Source organism: Triticum aestivum, chromosome 1B (assembly GCF_018294505.1).
Source record: "Triticum aestivum cultivar Chinese Spring chromosome 1B, IWGSC CS RefSeq v2.1, whole genome shotgun sequence".
Classification (NCBI taxonomy): Eukaryota; Viridiplantae; Streptophyta; class Magnoliopsida; order Poales; family Poaceae; genus Triticum; species Triticum aestivum.
In genome coordinates this window covers 210,386,995-210,407,726 of record NC_057795.1, presented here as the reverse complement: position 1 = coordinate 210,407,726, position 20,732 = coordinate 210,386,995, and positions in this window count along the sequence as shown.

The following is a 20,732-nucleotide window of genomic DNA, read 5'->3' as shown; positions in this document are numbered from 1 at the left end:
GCCCATAGATATACACGCCATACGGCCTATCCTAGAGGAGTCCCGCCACTGGTTGTTAAAACCAATCACCTTCGACCATGAGGATTACTCTAGAAGTATCTGGAATGCAGGATGGACTGCCTTGATATTAGATCCGATAATCGACGAACTCCAATTTACACAAGTCCTAATGGACGGCGGCAGTGATCTAAACCTGCTATATCAGGACACAATCCGCAAGATGGGGATAGACCCAACCAAAATTTTCCATAGCAACACCTTCCTTTCAAGAGGTAATGCCAGGCCCATATGCCCATTATACAGGCTCTCTTCTGCTAGAAGTTGTGTTCAGCTCACCCGACAACTTCCGCCGCGAAAACTAACCTTCCACCTCGCCCCATTTACAACTGGCTACCAAGAACTACTAGGACGCGAAGCTTTCGCCTGCTTTAACGCAATACTGCATTATGCATCCCTTACACTTAAAATGTCCAGTCCGCGAGGCATCATCTCCTTAAAGGGAAATATCGAGTGTTCCTCGAGCGCGGAAGATTGTGTGACTGCCTTGACAGCCGCACACCAAACCGGCTTCACTAATCAAAGCACCTAAACAGGTCGTCCAGACCCCGGACACGGTTAGACGAGTCCGGCGTAAACATACAAGGGCTTAAAGCTCAATTTTATTTATTTATTTTTTGAATTTTACGTTCTTTATTTAGTATAACGTATATTTTTGCATGATCTTTTTCAACTAAGTTCCTCTCTTTTACAGATGAACACCGTGCTACACCCGTCCAGGATACGGCACAACGGAGACACAGGCGCAGACGTGTAGTAGGGACCCGTTGCAAGGATTCTTTTCAGATTAAGACCCTGCGTAAACCTTTTTTTACTGTCTCTTGTTGATACACATCCCTCGGTTTCTTGCTATAACCGAGGAGGAGGCCGGTGTTTTGGCATGGGCCATGTCAGAATTTTGCGCGTACCTGGACACTAGGGGCTTATTACCAAGGGCGTTATTCGGCCCGTTTTCATATAGACCGAATACCTTAGGGAGTGTTTGGTGTCTCGAGTTAGGCCTTATATGCATCAGCTCCGAATCATGTCTTTGGTCAAATGTTGGGTTTGCCCGGCTCCTGTGTTTTGCTGCCTTACGTTCCGCTCTATCGGCTAACACGGCACCAGGAGAATTACTACGATTGTGCCCCGGTTCGTCCAGGCGAGCACCTCAGTAGAGAAAGCCGAAAACTGACTCTCATGATATAGCGTGAGACTGGTCAACCACTCGATGACCCACCGGAATCTATAGGATTCCTCCGCATTGACGAAGGGCCATTTCCCGGTCAGGCACATACGCGCCCCGAATTCGGGTGAGCGCGGTGCCCCTAGGGGCTATATAGTAGCCCGCTGTCAAACTCCTATGGCTAAGTGAAAGTGATAAAGCATTATAGTCCGGTTGCCTAGTTTGCTGCACTACCACCTTCTTTATAGGCTCAAGACGTTGGGTCAAGTGTGAAAATGCGCCTTTTGCAAACACCCCCGCATTATATGCGTGGGGGCTGAAGCCGAAGATTGCCATCTTTCAGGTTATATACACATATACATTAACGGTCGCACAGGAGGTATTTTAATTCTTGAAGGCACAAGTATAAAAAGCTTTTATATTACATTGAAACACTGTTCCACAATAATACATGTTATTCGAACATAATATCCTTCGAGCACTACGTCTCTATTAAACGAGCGCCCTGCAGAACTTCCTGAAAATATTGCTCGACAAGTACTCGGCTTCCGTCCGAATCTGGAGATGCAACATCGGTGGCCTTCATCTCTTCCCAGTATGTCTTGACACGGGCAAGAGCCATCCGCGCACCCTCTATGCATGCCGACCTCCTCATTGCTTTGATATGTGGCACCGCACCAAGGAACTGCTGCACCAAGCCAAAGTAACTCTTCGGCTCAGGCCTTTTCGGCCACAAAAGACTCACGACATCCTTCATGGCAAGTCCGGATAACCTATTCATCTTCGCCCATTCGGCCAAGCGATCGGTTAATGGAAGAGGGCGCTCTGGATTATGGAACTGTGACCAAAAAACCTTTTCCATTTCGTGATCCTTTTGATCTTGGAAGTGTTCTTCCGCGTCCGCGGCACTTGCCGCCAAGTCTAGATAAGCATCCTCCGAACTCCACAGCCGGTCCAACTGAGCATATTTAGGATCCGTGAACTTCCTCCGCAGCAGGAAGGGCTTTCCAGCCGCGATATCTCCGGCCTGACGCAGATCCTCCTTCATAGCTCTCATCGCAGAGCGAGCATCCTCGGCCTCGGTAGTGGCCCTCTTCAAGTCCTCTTGCACCGCTCGATCTTCCTTTTCAAGAAGCTTGCAGCGGTTGGCAGCATTCTTCAACTTCACGGCCATCTCGGCCATTTCCTTCTTGCTTCGGCAGTGAGCAGCCTGTTCAGCTTTTAGCTCTTCGGCTGCCTTCAAGGCAGCCGCATCACTTTTTCTGGCCTGCTCCTTGGCTCGGGCGAGCTCTGCCCGAAGGTTCTCCATGGCAGCAGCACCATCTGCATCAAGCATACATGTTGTAAGGCACGGGTATCAAGCTCCCTTACCAGGTGTCCGCGGAGAAATCACATACCTTGTGACTCGTCCAGCCGCTTATTGACAAGCGCGATGTCGGCATCCGCCGCGTCAAGTTGTCGCTTTAGTTCGGCAAATCTGTTAGTCCGGCTAGCCACCGGACACTTCGCCACCTACATAGGAAGGGCGACATATTATACCTAGGATTATGATCCTCGGTGCGCTGTCATTTTTGACAAAACACCGTGTCTCGGGGGCTACTATCTACACAGGGCGCATTTTATATGCGGAACTGTCAGAAGGTACATCATTTCGCATACCTCAAAACCTGTCAGTAAACTTTTGACGGCTTCATGCAATCCACTCTCAGCGGATCAAATCCTTTCAATCACCCTACCCATTAACGCACGATGATCTTCTGAGATAGACGCTCGCCCGAGCAGATCCTCCAGCTCCTCCGACCGAACACCAGGTGGTGCCGGACTCGTCCAATGGCCTTTTTCGAAGGACGGAAGCAGAGGGCTTTGAGGGGAAATACGACCACCTTCCGGCCCCGCCGGACTCGGAGAAACCCTCCGCAACGACACCTCGGGGTCGCCCGCCTCACAAGACGGTACGGCAGGGGGAGGCGTTTCGCTCTCTATCATCTTCGGACGAAGATCCCCCAAAGATGAGCTCTGCTGAGAAGGGCTGAGATCCGAACTACAAGGTAAAACTTCGGTTATCTTCATCAGAAATAGGGCAGGGATATCCTTTATTTTAAAAACTCCCCTTTTTACTTACGGCTCGGTGGAGGGCTGATCCCCTTGGGGGCATAATGCGGCCGAGGCATCTCTCGGCGCAGGACCCTCTGATGAAGATTTCTTCCCCCGCTTTGAGACCATGGTCTCCGGGTCTTCAGAGGCGGTCCTCTTCATCCCTTGGATGGAGGGATTCTCGATCCCTACTTTCTTGGCAGCCTCCTTCACGGAGGAGGTAGCTTCCTTGTTCCCCCCTTCACCTTCTTCCGAAGGCACAACCTCCAGCATCCTGGTTAACACGGGATCCGGCATGGTCTCAGGGAGGGGGGCCGGACACCTGATTAACTTTGCTTTCTCTATCCACTCCTGTTCAAGGGACAACTCTTATAAAGAGCAAGTTTGTGATAAATATGGGATAGCGTGTCCGGGTACAGGGCTACTTACTTGAGTATTCGGGCGATTGCAGCTCAGACCTGTGTCCTCGGTCAAGTCCGGACACATCTTTTGTGATCCGAAGAAAAGCTTGTACATCTCCACGGGCGTCGCACCCATAAAATGTTGGAGAGCTCGTGGTCCCTCCGGGTTAAATTCCCACAGGCGGAGGGGGCGACGTTTGCAGGGCAGGGTGCGACGAATCAGCATGACCTGCGCTACTACGACTAGAGTGATCTCTCTCTCTAGGAGATCTTGAATGCGGCCCTGCAACAAGGGCACGTCCTTGGATGGCCCCTGGTCAAGTCCTTTATTGACCCATGACTCCAGCCGCGATGGAGGACCCGAGCGAAAGGCAGGTGGCGCCACCCATTTGGTGCCCCTGGGAGCTGTGATATAAAACCACTCTTGTTGCCATAGGTTGAGCTCCTCTTGAAAAGAGCCCTCAGGCCACGGAGCATCAGCATTCTTGCTTATAACAACCCCTCCACACTCTGCCTGCTGCCCCTTGATCATCTTTGGCTCCACCTTGAAGGTCTTGAGCCACAATCCGAAGTGAGGGGTAATGCGGAGGAAGGCTTCGCATACGACAATGAACGATGAGATGTGGAGGATGGACTCTGGATCCAAGTCATGAAATTCCAACCCATAGTAAAACATGAGCCCCCTCACGAAGGGGTCCACCGGGAAGCCTATCCCCCGAAGGAAGTGAGACGAGAACACCATGCTTTCACCAGGCTTGGGAGTGGGAATAACCTACCCTTGGGCAGGCAACCTATGCGAAATTTCGCTGGTTAGATAACTGGAATCTCTTAGCTTTAGCACGTCTTCTCCCGTAACGGAGGAAGGCATCCACCGGCCTTGCAGGTCGGAGCCGGACATCATCGAAGGGAAGGTGCGGATTCGATCGAGATTGAAAGTAAGGAGTGGAGCCTTGGTCTCTTTATAAAGAGGTTGAATACCAAGAGCCTTCCCCGTGACCGTTCAGGACTTGCCTTCGATAGAGGAGACGTGCCAACGGGCGCGGTTGGGTTACCCACACTCGTATTGATGAGAATCCCGGAATAAGGGGACACAATCTCTGTTTTGACAAGACGTGCCAAGGAAACCGCCTCGCTAAACGCGCTGAGGTGGAACAGTAAAAACGATTCGAGTAAAGGCTTGGCCGTGGTGTGATGTCACGCCACGGAATACATTAGTAGATTGAATTTGTGTAAATATTATTCTGTCTGCGGTGGTACGTGGAACTTATTCTGCAGAGGTGGACACTATCCTTGTGTTCAAAATCTTCTATGAAGTATTCAGAGGAGGAACCCGCCTTGCAATGCCGAAGACAATATGCGCGCCGGACTCGTCGTCGTTGAAGCCTGGTTCAAGGGCTACTGAGGGAGTCCTGGATTAGGGGGTGTCCGGATGGCCGGACTCCTGGACTATGAAAATACAAGATTGAAGACTTCGTCCCATGTCCGGATGGGACTTTCCTTGGCGTGGAAGGCAAGCTTGGCGATACGGATATGTAGATCTCTTACCATTGTAACCGACTCTGTGTAACCCTAACCCTCTTCGATGCCTATATAACCGGAGGGTTTTAGCCCATAGAACGAACAACAATCATACCATAGGCTAGCTTCTAGGGTTTAGCCTCTCTGATCTCGTGGTAGATCTACTATTGTACTACCCATATCATCAATATCAATCAAGCAGGAGTAGGGTTTTACCTCCATCAAGAGGGCCCGAACCTGGGTAAAACATCGTGTCCCTTGTCTCCTGTTACCATCCGCCTAGACGCACAGTTCGGGACCCCCTACCCGAGATCCGCTGGTTTTGACACCGACAGTCGGGTTTAAGCCCGATCCGATCATAGTCCGTAGCGACTCCCAGTGCTGCATGCGATCCAAGAGCTCGTTCAGGGAGTAGAGCTCCATTGGACCCATCTGCATGGTGAATTCCAAGCTGACCTGGATGCTATTCTTGATGACCTGAGAAGTCATTGTCGGCGCGGAGGCCGAACGGGCGGTCATGACGAAGCCGCCCAGTCCGAGAGTTTGGCCTATAGAAAGGGCTCCCCTAGAGGTGATGTTGTCCTTGACAACGAGGTGAGCCATCAAGCCTTACCGTGATGGCACAGTGGAACTCTCAATGAAAGCAGCAATCTCGGGTAGGGGGTCCCGAACTGTGTGTCTAAGGCTAATGGTAACAAGAGGCGGGGGACACGATGTTTACCCAGGTTCGGGCCCTCTTGGTGGAGGTAATACCCTACCTCCTGCTTGATTGATCTTGATGATATGAGTATTACAAGAGTTGATCTACCATGAGATCGTAGAGGCTAAACCCTAGAAGCTAGCCTATGACTATGATTATCCTTGTCCTATAGACTAAACCCTCCGGTTTATATAGACATCGGAGGGGGCTAGGGTTACACAGAGTCGGTTACAGAGAAAGGAATCTTCATATCTTAACCACCAAGCTTGCCTTCCACGCAAAGGAGGGTCCCATTCAGACTTGGGACGAAGTCTTCTATCTTGTATCTTCATAGTCCAACAGTCCGGCCAATGTATATAGTCCAGCTGTCCGAGGACCCCCTAATCCAGCACTCCCTCAGCTAGGGTTGCACAGAGTCAGTTACAGAGAAAGGAATCTTCATATCTTACCCACCAAGCTTGCCTTGCACGCAAAGGAGAGTCCCATCCGGATACGGGACGAAGTCTTCTATCTTGTATCTTCATAGCCCAACAGTCTGGCATTCGCATATAGTCCGGCTGTCCGAGGACCCCTTTATCCAGGACTCCCTTAGTAGCCCCTGAACTAGGCTTCAATGACGATGAGTCCGGCGCGCAAATTGTCTTCGGCATTGTAAGGCAGGTTCCTTCTCCAAATACTTCAAACTAGATCTTGAACATAAGAATCGTGTCCGGCTCTGCAAAACAAATCCCACATACCACTGCAGAGAGTATACTATCCCATGAGTCCAATCTGCTGACAACGCATAGCGTGACATCATGCCATGGCCCGGTCTTTATTCGAACAGTTTTTATCGTGCCCCTCCGTATTTCGAGGTGCAGTTTCATTGGCACGTCTTGTCAATGCAGAGATCGTGTCCGCTTATCATGGGATTCTCATCAATGCGGGCATGGGTAACCTAACCGTGCCATCAGCATGACGCTTGGGAAATAAGCGAGGTTTAGGGCGAGTGGGGAGGCGCATGATTTTTACTGCCTTTATAAAGGGATAAGGATTCCCCTCTTTCACCCATGGCCTCTTCTTCCTCTGCTCATCCATTCTCGAGCTCCAGCGCCCAAGCACCCATCTCTTCTGCCCAAGAAGCACTCCCACCATGTCTGGATCCGGAGGGCAAGGCAAGTGGATGGCCTCCTCCGTCAAGGAGAAGGATATCAAGAAATTCCGGGAGGCCGGATACCTGGTCAAGAAGATCGCACACCGTCTCTCGGCGGCGGGACAGATTGTCCCCACTCCAGAACCCTACGAGAGGATTGTATTCCTCCCTCAGTTTGTCCATGAGCTGGGGTTTCCTCTCCACCCATTCGTTCGCGGCCTTATGTACTACTACGGGATAGATTTCCATGACCTATCCCCCAACTCCTTCGTCAACATCTCGACATTCATCGTCGTGTGCGAGGCCTTCCTCCGCATCCCACCACACTTTGGACTGTGGCTAAAGATTTTCAATGTGAAGACAAAGGTGGTAGGCGGCGAACATGCCGAGTGCGGAGGAGCCATAGTGAGCAAGATGCCCAACGTCAAATGGCCATCACGTAAATTCAACGAGTCTGTCAAAGGTTGGCAGCAACAGTGGTTCTATGTTACCGAGCCACGCGGCACAAAATGGGCTGCCGCCCCCGAATTCTGATCCGGAGCCCCACTGTGGCTCATGTCCTGGCCCGAAAAGGGCCTAGACTGGTCTACGTCAGATGAGCTGACGCCGCTCCAAGCACGTATCAAGAGCATGGAGGACAAGAATATCAAACTTGTCGATGTGGTACAGGTGATGCTAATTCGCCAGATCCTTCCTTGCCAGCGCCAGGCTTGCAATCTATGGGAGTTCGATCCGGCCAAGCACCAAACCCTGCTGGAGTTCTTTGGCACGACACAAAAAGACATCTAGAAGGTGCTTTTCAAGTCTGGCAAGTCGTGGCCAGATACCATCGAGGATCGTTGGCACAAATTGTCCCGCCCCGCAAGTTCGGTAAGTCTTTATATGTTTTCAGGGTGTATCCTTTATTTGCATACCTTGGGGAAAACACCTAGTATTTCCCTAACGATTCTCCCATGGCTGGACAAATAAGGCAGAGTGGATCTATTGTCTGGCTCCGCTTCCTCAGGAACAAGTCGGCCCACTTCTGATGAAGATGCTGGTCTCGGCGTCATATAAGGCGCCGAAGAAGAAGGCCAAGAAGGAGGCCAAGAAGACCAGGGGCGGGCTTCGTCGCAAGGGTACTTCGGACGTGATGTCAGAAGACACCAAGGCCCACTCCTCCGCCAAAAAAGACGAGGAAGAGGAAGAAGAAGTAGAAGAAGAGGAAAGCCAGCCCCCCTGCGAGGGGGAGAAAGAAGAGGACGGCCTCCACACGTTTGGAGGCTGATACGTCTAAGAAGGGGAAAGCATCCCTTCTAGACAAGTCTGCCGCAGCCGCCGACAACATACCGGAGTGGGAACCCAGGGTCAAGCCCCTGGCCAAATCGTGAGTACAAAGGAACCCGGACACATCCATATATCCAGTCTCACTTTTGCATAGCATTAATGTATTGAGTCACTTATTCCGCAGCCCGGCCAGGACTGAAATCAAGCGATCCTCGTCAGAAGATTCGCTGGACCCGGATGCGATGGACAGCGAGACCCTCCCGACGGCCTCCTCTCCCCAAGGAGCGGACAACACTGAGGTGTCGTCCCAAAGGGGCCCAGGCCAGGGCAAAGCTCAGGAGACCGCCAGGGCGACGCCGGGGGGTTAAACCTCGGCAACCGGACACACGGGGGAGAAGACCCCCATGGATGCTGAAGGCGGAGGCCATCTAGAATTCAGCCCCCAGCCAAAGGCAAATTCAGAGATCAATACAACTTTGGAATCAGGACGGAAGCCTTCTTCAACAGAAGGCGGTGCCCCTATTCCACCGGTGACCTCAGTCCATCCAGAGGTGCCGGATACTTTATTGGCAGCGCTGCAAAGCGCTTCCATCATTAAAGAGCACCGTACCCTTATGGGTGGGGTGATTGAGAAGGTCCGGCTCGCCAAAAGCGGGCTGACCAAAGCTTGCACTAGCCTTCTAACAGGCTTTGAGGTAAGTTAGAGAATGTCATAATATAGATAGTAGCCCCTGATACACTGTTTGGTGTTTCAAAGAGAAAGCCAGACAGAGGATGAAATATTTTTAGCAGGAGACTAATTGGGGAATACGTATGTGAACGGTCAGGCGTTGTTAGTGACTGCAACCTCTCATACTACGGAGGTCTCCGGACTGAAGGAGAGTCTGGAGCGGGCCGAGAAGGAGCTCGGCCAAGTAAAAAAGCAATTGGAAGATAACCGAGGTATGGGATAACTTTGTTTGTATTTGAATACAAGTGGATAGGTATTTTGACTCTAAAAATGTCATGATATGTATTAGGAGCGGCGATCGTAGTCGAGGCTCTTAAGAAGGCAGTCACTGAGGCCGAGAAGAAGGGGGCCAAGGAGCAGGCCGCTCGTGAAAACCATGACGCCCGGGTCATTGAAGTTCAACAAGAACTCCAAGAAGCCATAAAGAAGTGTGAGACCTTGGAGCAGAGTATAAAGGATCAAGAGTCTGAACTCACCAGGGCTCGCCAATCTGCACACAACGCCCGGGCTGAAGCCCAGGGCGCCCGCCAGGAAATCCAGGAGGCCTGAAAGATCGCAACAGGTAAGGCCTTTATTATGCAGAGCAAATATGCAAAGGAAAGATTTCGTTTACTAACCCGGGTTCGGAGTTCTCCAGGGGTGTTTGCGGATCTGCCGCGCAGCGTGTCTGACGCTGAACAATTCTACTGAGCCGAAGAGGGGAACTCTGCGGAGAAACTATTCGGGTTGCAATACTTTGCGCCAGAACACCCCGTGCCCTTTACCGATCAGCTTAAGCAGCTGGTCGAGCTGCATAGGGCGGCCGAACTAGCCATCAAGGATTTAATTATCCGGCTATGGCCTACCGAAGTGATTCCCAGCAGCTACTTCAGACTCGTGAAGTGGCTGATTACTGCCTGCCCTCAGCTTGACACCATCAAGCAGTCAGTCTGCATCAAAGGCGCATGAATGGCCTTTGCCCGGACCAAGGTGCATTGGGCGAAGATGGATGCTATGAAGCTGATGACCGAAGGACCGCCCGAAGGGAAAGAGCACCGCAAGCCCGAGCTGTATTATGATAGTGTCCTGGAGGGGTCCCGCCTTGTGGCACAGCAATGTGCCAATGATATTATATTCCCATGAGTGTATGCATGTTACCCTATGCTGTAATATGAGACAAGATCGTGATGTAAAATAATGCTTGTTATTCGAACTATTACCTCCTGTGCGGCCGTTTTTAAATTAATGCTGAGAGTTGGCCAGTCGTCGGCTTTTGCCCCCACGTAGGAAGTACAGGGGTGTTCGGGATAAATCTAAACGCTCTTTACTCCAGAGTTTTGGTCCTTAAGGGAGGTGTTTAGTGCGGCGAACCAGGCAATCGGACTATAAGGCTTTATTATGCTCACTTACCCATTGGAGTTTGACAAAAGAAAGGTAGGCTCAGCCCCTAGTGTTCGGAAGACCGAACTTGGGGAATTATAAAACACCTAATCGGGTAAAAACCGGTCCGTCGCACGATGCATTAGTTATCGCATACTGCTGAAGAAATCGGTAAGGATTTTGTGACCTCTCGAACAGCTGACCAGCTCTCGCCGCATCATGACTGTTAGTTTTCGGCTTTCTCTACTAAGGTTTTCGTCTGGAAGTATCGGGACACAATCGCAGGAGTTCTCTCTTTACTACCCTAGCTGATATAGCAGAACATAGGGTAGCAAGCACAGGAGCCGGGCAACCCAACTGTTGACCAAAGACATGACTTGGAGCCAATGCATATAATGCTATAAGTTCGGGGTGCCGAACTGCACTGTAAAAGTGTTCGGACTTTCTTGCCGTGTTATGGGGTACAATGAAGCCCTGGCGAATTAAGGTGTACCAGAATGTACAGGTGCGATTTAAAAAAATAACTATACAAGAAGAAAAATCAGATAATGAGCAAATGCTGCCAATTATTTTTTGTTGTAATTTGATTAATACGTCAAAGCGTATGTATACAAGTAGTGCAATAAGCAAGTAAGGCTATTTAACCTGCCATTACCACGAGCGAGCTGCGTGCGAGTATTTAAAATAGGTATGACGGTCATTAGCAGAGACCACCTAGGTATTCCCTTGTACGTCCAAGCCCCTAGCTTTCTTGGTGTATCCGTCCCATTACGGGTCTGATGAGCAGGTTTATCCGAAAAGGCCTCGAGAAGAGAGGAAACCTGAAAGAAAGAGAAAAAGTGAAGGTATGCGGATCCAGGGGCGGTTGAGCCGCATTGTGGACCGCGGTCTAGCTGTGCCTCCGCCTGTCCCATGGTATTTTAAGTGCGTACTTGTGTACACGCGACACGAATTTCACCGCTTTCTTGGGGCTGGGACAGAGGCCGAATTGCTAGTTGAGCTCTGGACGAGCCGGACGGTCCTGTTGTAGAGTATCTTGGACTCGTTTGACGGTGTTCGGGGGCTTTATCGCCAAATTGAAGATTTGCCTAAGAAGGCTATTCTGTACTTCTGCTGCGAGGGCCGTGGTGTGCTGCTCAGTATGGAGGGAGCGCTCCGTGTTTCCATTGACTGTTATGACACCGCGAGGACCGGGCATCTTGAGCTTAAGGTACGCATAGTGCGGCTCCGCATTGAAACGAGCAAATGCGGTTCGTCCGAGAGTGTGTGATAACCGCTGCAAAAGGGGACGATGTCGAAGATTAATTCTTCACTTCAGAAATTATGCGGTGATCCGAAGACCACTTCCAGTGTGATTGAGCCCGTACAGCAGGCCTCTATAGCTGGTATGACACCTTTAAAGGTGGGTTTTGTGAGCTTGATCCTTGAGGGATCAATACGCATTTTGCACACTGTATCCTGATAGAGCAGGTTCAGGCTGCTATCGCCGTCCATGAGGACGCGTGTGAGGTGGAATCCGTCGATAATAGAGTCTAGTACCAGTGCGGCTGAACCGCCATGACGGATACTGGTCGGATGGTCCCGTCGATCAAAAGTGATCGGATGGGAGGACCATGGGTCGTATTTTGGGGCGAATGGCTCCATCGCATATACGTCCCTTAGTGCGCGCTTCCGCTCCCTTTTGGGGATATGGGTAGCATATATCATATTCACCATTTTAACTTGGGGAGGAAACTTCTTCTGTCCCCCTGTGTTCGGTGGCCAGGGTTCCTCGTCGTCATCGCTTTGCGATCCCTTTTCTCTGTTTTTCGGCATTTAACTTGTCGGCCTGCTTAAAAACCCAACATTCTCTGTTGTTATGATTTGTTGGTTTATCGGTGGTGCCGTGGATTTGGCATGGATGATCGAGTATGCAGTCTAGGTTGGACGGGCCCGGGTTGTTTCTATTAAATGGCTTTTTCCGCTGACCAGATTTGGAGCCACTGAATCCGGCATTTGACGGCTGTGTCTTTAGAGTTATCGCTATTATTTCGACGTTTGTGTTTACTGCATCGGGGCGTGCCGTTACTGTCTCTGGCTTCGGAAGTGCCGGGCTTACTTGAGGTGCTATTGCTACGAGCCAGCCAGCTATCCTCGCCCCCAAAAAGCGGGTCATAAGCGTCGTGAGGGCTTCCATGGACTTCTGCTTCTCTTGGCCGAGGTGTCAGGCGAGCCACTCGTCACGGATGTTGTGCTTGAAGGCCGCCAGGGCCTCGACATCCGGAAAATCGAAGATTTGGATCTTTTTAGTTAAGAACTGAGTCCAGAATTTCCTGGTTGACTCTCTGGGTTCTTGGATTATATGACTTAAGTCGTCGGCAACCGGAGGTCAGACATAAGTGCCTTGGAAGTTGTCAAAGAATGCGTCTTCCAGGTTCTCCCAAATGCCGATGGAGTTTTTGGGCAGACTGTTCAACCAGTGCCGAGCTGGTCCCTTGAGTTTTAGTGGGAGGTACTTGATAGCATGGAGATCATCGCCGCGGGCCATATGTATATGGAGAAGGAAGTCCTCAATCCACACCTCGGGGTCTGTTGTTCCATCATATGATTCAATGTTTACGGGTTTGAACCCTTCTGGGAATTCATGTTCCATTACTTCATCGGTGAAGCATAGGGGGTGTGCGGCCCCTCTGTGTCGGGCTACATCACGGCGCAGCTCGAATGGAGCCGGTCTGCGGTATTCGGCACGGAGACGTGTGTATTTGTTATAACCGGCATGGTGGTTGTCGCTGCGCATTGGGGCACACCCCCGCAATCTGTAGATCGATCTGGTCTGGCCAGCTCTATTTTCCAAGTCATACCGCAGGTCATGACGTGATGCCTGCTGGTGTTCGGGCTGAATTGCTGCTTTGTCTTAACCACGCGGTGGTCGGTCTGCCGCATTATGTGCTGGCAGTGCTGGCTCCAGCGCCTCATCATCGAATTGAGGTAGCAATTTGCGCTTCGGGTAACTTTTGGTTGGGTGTTCAAGTCCATATTCCTCGGCTGCCAGGACCTCAGTCCATCTATCAGTGAGCAGATCTTGATTAGCTTGAAGCTGCTGCTGCTTCTTCTTCAGGCTCTTTGCCGTGGCTATAAGGCGGCGCTTAAAAAGCTCCTGCTCGACGGGATCCTCTGGCACGATAAATTCTTCATCGCCAAGGCTCACCTGGTCCTCGGAGAGAAGCATGATGTTTCTGTCCTCCAAGTCGTTGTTCACGGCCTGTTCATCGGGGCTGGCTCGCCCATCTTCCCGTTCGGCCTATTTGAAACTTGGCTTGGCGGGGTCTTCATTGTCTTTGGCATCGTCCGGAGTGCTATTCTCTCTTGTGCCAGTATCGCTATTTTTACCGTGGCATGATTTAGAGCGGTGCTGCTGACGTCGGTGCTTAGACTGCTTCTCAGGAAGTTGATCATCAACTGCATCTTTTATGTCATCGCCATTGTCTTCTTTGGGTGTATCCACCATGTATATATTGTATGAGGAGGTGGTTGTCCAGCGCCCTATGGGCGGTGGTTCCTATTCTTCTTCGGCATCGTCGTCCATACTGTCGATGTCTTCGGAGGCGAAGTCAAGCATGTCGGTCAAATCGACGAAAGTGGCTATAAATGGGTGGTGGGTGGGCAACGAAGTTCTTCGTCGTCCGCTTGCTGCTCAAGCCGGATATAGTTCGGCCAGGAATCTCCTGACAAGGAGAGGGACTTTAATGAGTTAAACACGTCACCTATAGGTGAGTGTTGTAAGATATCCACGGAGCTGAACTCTAAGATCGGCGCCCAGTCAAATTCGATGGGTGCGGATGCACGCGGTTCAGAGCCTGTGGCCGACCAAGATTCCGATGACACATGCCTCGTTGGAGGTCTGGTTGGTGTTCGGCTCTAGCACGATGAGTCCGCGGCTTCCATGGCGAGGTTGAGCCTCCGGCTCTCGGATGGCGTGCTCTGCTCTGGCTCTAGGGCCAGTGCGGTTAGCGTCGCAATCTCCTGCACACAATCTGGTGACAGATTTAGGTCATGTTCGTCGTGGCGGCAGGGCACGGCTGTCATGGGCTTGAATCCGTCAAAAATCAAGTCTCCGCGGATGTCGGCGGTGTAGTTCAAGCTTCCAAACCTGACCCGATGGCCAGGGGCATAGCTGTCGATCTGCTCCAGACAACCAAGCGAGTTGGCCTGCAGCGCGAAGCCGCCGAATACGAAGATCTGCCCGTGGAGAAAAACTTCAACCTGGATCGCGTTGTTGTAGACGGTTGGAGGAGCCATCAAGCCTTATGGTGACGACAAAGTGGAACTCTCAATGAAAGCACCAATGTAGGGGGTCCCGAACTATGCGTCTAAGGCTAATGGTGACAGGAGGCGGGGGACACAATGTTTACCCAGGTTCGGGCCCTCTCGATGGAGGTAATACCCTACTTCCTGCTTAATTGATCTTGATGATATGAGTATTACAAGAGTTAATCTACCACGAGATCGTAGAGGCTAAACCCTAGAAGCTAGCCTATGGTTATGATTGGTGTTGTCCTACGGACTAAACCCTCCGGTTTATATAGACACTGGAGGGGGCTAGGGTTACATAGAGTCAGTTACAGAGAAAGGAATCTTCATATCTTAACCACCAAGCTTGCCTTCCACGCAAAGGAGGGTCCCATTCGGATACGGGACGAAGTATTCTATCTTGTATCTTCATAGTCCAATAGTCCGGCATTCGCATATAGTCCGGCTTTCCGAGGACCCCTTAATACAGGACTCCCTCAGTAGCCCCTGCCGGAACCCCAGAAGCTTGAGGCTCCTAAGCCTCTAACGAGGCTGGGCCTCCAGAGGAGGTCTCGACAGCTGACGGAGGCGCGTGTCCCCCTGCCTCCACACTTGGGGTGCGCACAACAGGGTCGATCAGGAGAGGAGCCACGAAGAGTGGATTCTCACGGGGCCCCTCAATGCCCTCGGGAAGCAACCCCCACTCATCAAAAAGGGGCATCTGCCCCGCGAAGGCCTCCTTGTTTGAGCACCGATAAAGAAGGCAACCATCCCCCGGGAGGTCAGCAGGCTCGGGCTCGCTAGTCAGGAGCTTAAGCACCACGCTCAAGGTATCGGCAGCAAGCAACGGCTTCTACAGCCTCATCAGGTCTCTGGTGCCGGTGAAGTCCCACATCGGGCGAGAATGGCACTGGAGGGGAGCAAGGCGCTGCTTCACGAATTCCTTCACCACCATTGGCGCCGTCACCCCCAGTTCCTGGAGCCTCGCCAACCTCTTCCACACAAAAGCAAGATGCCGGTCTGTGAGCTTCACATGGCACCAGCCAGAGCTTGGCGAAGCCAGCGACCCAGGAATCATGAGCAGGGGGCTGAACAAGCGAGCGTCCATCAGTAGCCACTGCTTCCGGAATCCCTTCGCGATGGGCGAGAGATCGAAGCCGATCTCCGAGCCAGTGGTCGCGTCCACGGCTTCAAAGGTTGCACACCCAGAGCGCTGGCGAGCATCCTCCAGCTGGAGCATGAAGAAATGCCGAAACAAGGCCACAGAGGGAGTGATGCCCACCATGGCCTCATAGAGGAAGGCGAAGAGGGCAAGGAGGATGACGGAGCGGGGATCCAGATGCAGAAGATGGATCTGGTAATGCGACATCAGGGGATTGAAGAAGGGGGAGAAGGGAGGAATCAACCCAGCAAGAAGAGCATGAAGATGGATGGGAATCTTAGTGGCGCTCATCTCTCTGGTCCGCCAAGACGCAGGGAGGGACGCTGTCGCCCCCCTCATTGGAGCTGGCGGTGAGCGCATGGCGAACCTTGTCCATCCCTTCCTTATTGATCACCGTCAACTGCTCAAGGGATGGCTCCAAGGCCGGCGGAGGACCTGCCGGAACGCATGGCTTCACCTTCTTCCTCCTTGGTTTGGGAGTCATGGCGGATACCAAGAGAGAGCAAGGCGCCGGCACCACATCTGTAGATGCGAAGGCACGTTTGGGGAGGAAGAAACAAGTGCTGGGCACAGTACACCATGAAGGGCAAGTGGCGCTGACAACGGGCGGCTGCTGGGTCTACCTGATATCAAGGCAGCGTGGGAAAGTGGAGACGCCCACGTCCCATCAACCGCCACATGTCTCCAGGGCTGCAGGATGTTAGGCCCCGCGGTGCTCCATCCTTGCCCTTTGGCTTCGCCTGGAAGCCAAGTCGGAGCACGCCTTGGGCCCAGGGGCTAATGTCGGCGTCCTGGACTTGGGGGTATCTAGTCCTACCTGCCTGCGGCCCACCACGTGGCTCCATTGACGGCCTGGTACGGCCTAGCATCAACAACAACACAGCAAGACCCTCGCAAGGGTCCGAGCCTCGCGAGGCGGACGACGCCAAGACCCCTGAAGGAGTTGGCCTCCTCAGGAGGGCTCTTGTGGGGCGGAGAGTTCTATGCAGCTACCTCATGAAGCTCAGTGCTACGTCTTGAGCTTGCGTTCGTTTTACTTGAAGAGGAAAGGGTGATGCAGCAATAGTAGCATAAGTATTTCCCTCAGTTTTTGAGAACCAAGGTATCAATCTAGTAGGAGGCTCCTCAAAAGTCCCACGCACCTACACAAACAAACAAAGAACTCGCAACCAACGCAATAAAGGGGTTGTCAATCCCTTCACGACCACTTGCAAAAGTGAGATCTGATAGAGATAATATGGTAAGATAAATATATTTTTGGTATTTTATGCAAAAATTAAAGATGCAAATGAAAGTATATTGAAAGTTTATATGATAAAAGAAAGACCCGGGGGCCATAGGTTTCACTAGTGGCTTCTCTCAAGATAGCATAAGTATTATGGTGGGTGAACAAATTACTGTCGAGCAATTGATAGAAAAGTGAATAATTATGAGATTATCTAGGCATGATCATGTATATAGGCATCACGTCCGTGACAAGTTGACCGACTCCTGCCTGCATCTACTACTATTACTCCACACATCGACCGCTATCCAGCATGCATCTAGAGTATTAAGTTCATAAGAATAGAGTAACGTATTAAGAAAGATGACATGATGTAGAGGATAAACTCAAGCAATATGATAGAAACCCCATCTTTTTATCCTCCATGGCAACATTGCAATACGTGCCTTGCAACCCTTTCTGTCACTGGGTAAGGACACCGCAAGATTGAACCCAAAGCTGGGCACTTCTCCAATGGCAAGAAAGATCAATCTAGTAGGCCAAACCAAATTGATAATTCGAAGAGACTTGCAAAGATAACTCAATCATGCATAAAAGAATTCAGAGAAGATTCAAATATTATTCATAGATAAACTTGATCATAAACCCACAATTCATCGGATCCCGACAAACACACCGCAAAAAGAGTTTACATCGAATAGATCTCCACAAGAGAGGGGGAGAACATTGTATTGAGATCCAAAAAGAGAGAAGAAGCCATCTAGCTAATAACTATGGACCCAAAGGTCCGTGGTAAACTATTCACAACTCATCGGAGGAGATATGGTGTTGATGTAGAAGCCGTCCGTGGTCGATTCCCCCTTCGGCGGAGCGCCGACGAAGGCTCCATGATGGGATCTACCGGATACAGAAGGTTACGGTGGTGGAAATTGTTCTTCGTTGGCTCCCTGGATGTTTTCGGGGTACATATGTATATATAGGAGGAAGAAGCACGTCGGTGGCCGCCTGTGGGGCCCAGGAGACAGGGGCGCGCCCTATAGGGGTGGGCGCGCCCTGCTATCTCTTGGCCGCCTCGCTCGCTTCTTGACTTGCACTCCAAGTCCTCTGGATCACGTTCGTTCCAAAAATCACGCGCCCGATGGTTTCATTCCGTTTGGACTCCGTTTGATATTCCTTTTCTTCGAAATACTAAAATAGGCAAAAAACAACAATACGGGCTGGGCCTCCGGTTAGTAGGTTAGTCCCAAAAATGATATAAATATGTCAAATAAAGCCCATAAACATCCAAAAGGGGTAATATAATAGCATGGAACAATCAAAAATTATAGATACGTTGGAGACGTATCAAGCATCCCCAAGCTTAATTCCTGCTCGTCCTCGAGTAGGTAAATGATAAAAACAGAATTTTTGATGTGGAATGCTACCTAGCATAATTCTCAATTTAATTTTCTTGATTGCGGCATCAATGTTTAGATCCAAATGATTCAAAATAAAACTTCATATTGACAAAAGAAATAGTAACACTTCAAGCATACTAATAAAAGCAATCATGTCTTCTCAAAATAACATGGCTAAAGAAAGTTCATCCCTACAAAATCATATAGTTAGGCTACGCTTCATTTTCGTCACACAAAGATGTTCCCAAATTCTACACCCCTGATGAAAAGCCAAGCAATTGTTTCATACTTAAATAATCTCAAACTTTTTCAGCCTTCACGCAATACATGAGCGTGAGCCATGGATATAGCACTATGGGTGGAATAGAATATGATGATGGGGATTGTGTGGAGAAGACAAAAAAGAAGAATGTCTCACATTGACGAGGATAATCAACGGGCTATGGAGATGCCCATCAATTGATGTCAATGTGAGGATTAGGGATTACCATGCAACGGATGCACTAGAGCTATAAATGAATGCTCAACAAAAGAAAACTAGTGGGTGTGCATCCAACTTGCTTGCTCACGAAGACCTAGGGCATTTTAGGAAGCCCATCGTAGGAATATACAAGCCAAGTTCTATAATGAAAAATTCCCACTAGTATATGAAAGTGACAAACTATGAGACTCGCTGTATGAAAAACATGGTGCTACTTTGAAGCACAAGATATGAGACTCACTACATGAAGAACAAGGTGCTACTTTGAAGCACAAATGTGGAAAAAGAGATAGTAACATTGCCCCTTTTATTTATTTTATGCTTTTTTTTTCTTTTTTAGGCCTTCCTTTTTTTGACCTTTCTTCTTTTTTTTTCTTTTTTTCTTTTTGGTTACAACATATGAATTACAACATATGAATTACAACTCGAAACTCGGACAAGATATGACTCTATATGAATGCCTCCGGTGGTGTACCGGGATGGTGCAATGAATCAAGAGTGACATGTATGAAAAATTATGCATGGTGGCTTTGCCACAAATACAATTTTAACTACATGATCATGCAATGGCAATATGACAAAAGTAAAGTATGTCATGATGATGATGAACGGGACGGTGGAAAGTTGCATGGCAATATATCTCGGAATGGCTATGGAAATGCCATAATAGGTACGTATGGTGTCTGTTTTGAGGAAGATATCAGGAGGTTTAAGTGTGATAGAGCGTATCGTATCATGTGGTTTGGATGCACCGGCAAAGTTTGCACCAACTCTCAAGGTGAGAAAGGGCAATGCACGGTACCGAAGAGGCTAGCAATGGTGGAAAGGTAAAAGTCCGTATGATCCATGGACTCAACTTTAGTCAAAAGAACTCATATACTTATTGCAAAAATTTAGAAGTCATCAAAAATCAAGCACTACGCGCATGCTCCTAGAGGGATAGATTGGTAGGAAAAGACCATCGCTCGTCCCCGACCGCCACTCATAAGGATGCACAAGCCAGGTACACTTCATGTTTCAAATTTGTTACACAACTTTAACCATACGTGCATGCTACGGGACTTGCTAACTTCAACACAAGCATTCTTTAAATTCATAATCACCCAACTAGCATGACTTTAATATCACTACCTCCATATCTCAAAACAATTATCAAGTACCAAATTGATCATAGCATCTAATTCACTTCCTATGATAGTTTTTATTATACCCAACTTGGATGCCTACCATTCTAGGACCAATTTTATAACCATAGCAAATACCATGATGTTCTGAAAGACTCTCAAAATAATATAAGTGAAGCATGAGAGACTAGCAATTTCTACAAAATTAAGCCACCGCCGTGCTCCAAAAGATATAAGTGAAGCACTAGAGCAAAAACTATCAACCTCAAAAGATATAAGTGAAGCGCATAGCATATTCTAATCAAGTAGGCTTATCCCAAAAGGTGTGTACAACAAGGATTATTGTGGAAAACTAAAAAACAAAGACTAATATAATACATGACTCTCCAAGCAAAACACATATCATGTGGCGAATAAAAATATAGCTCCAAGCAAAGTTACCAATGAACGAAGACGAAAGAGGGGATGCCCTCCCGGGGCATCTTCAAGCTTAGGCTTTTGGCTATTATTGAATATCTTGGGGTGCCTTGGGCATCCCCAAGCTTAGGCTCTTGCCACTCCTTATTCCATAGTCCATCAAAGCTTTACTCAAAACTTGAAAACTTCACAACACAAAACTCAACAGGAAATCTAATATGCTCCGTTAGTGAAA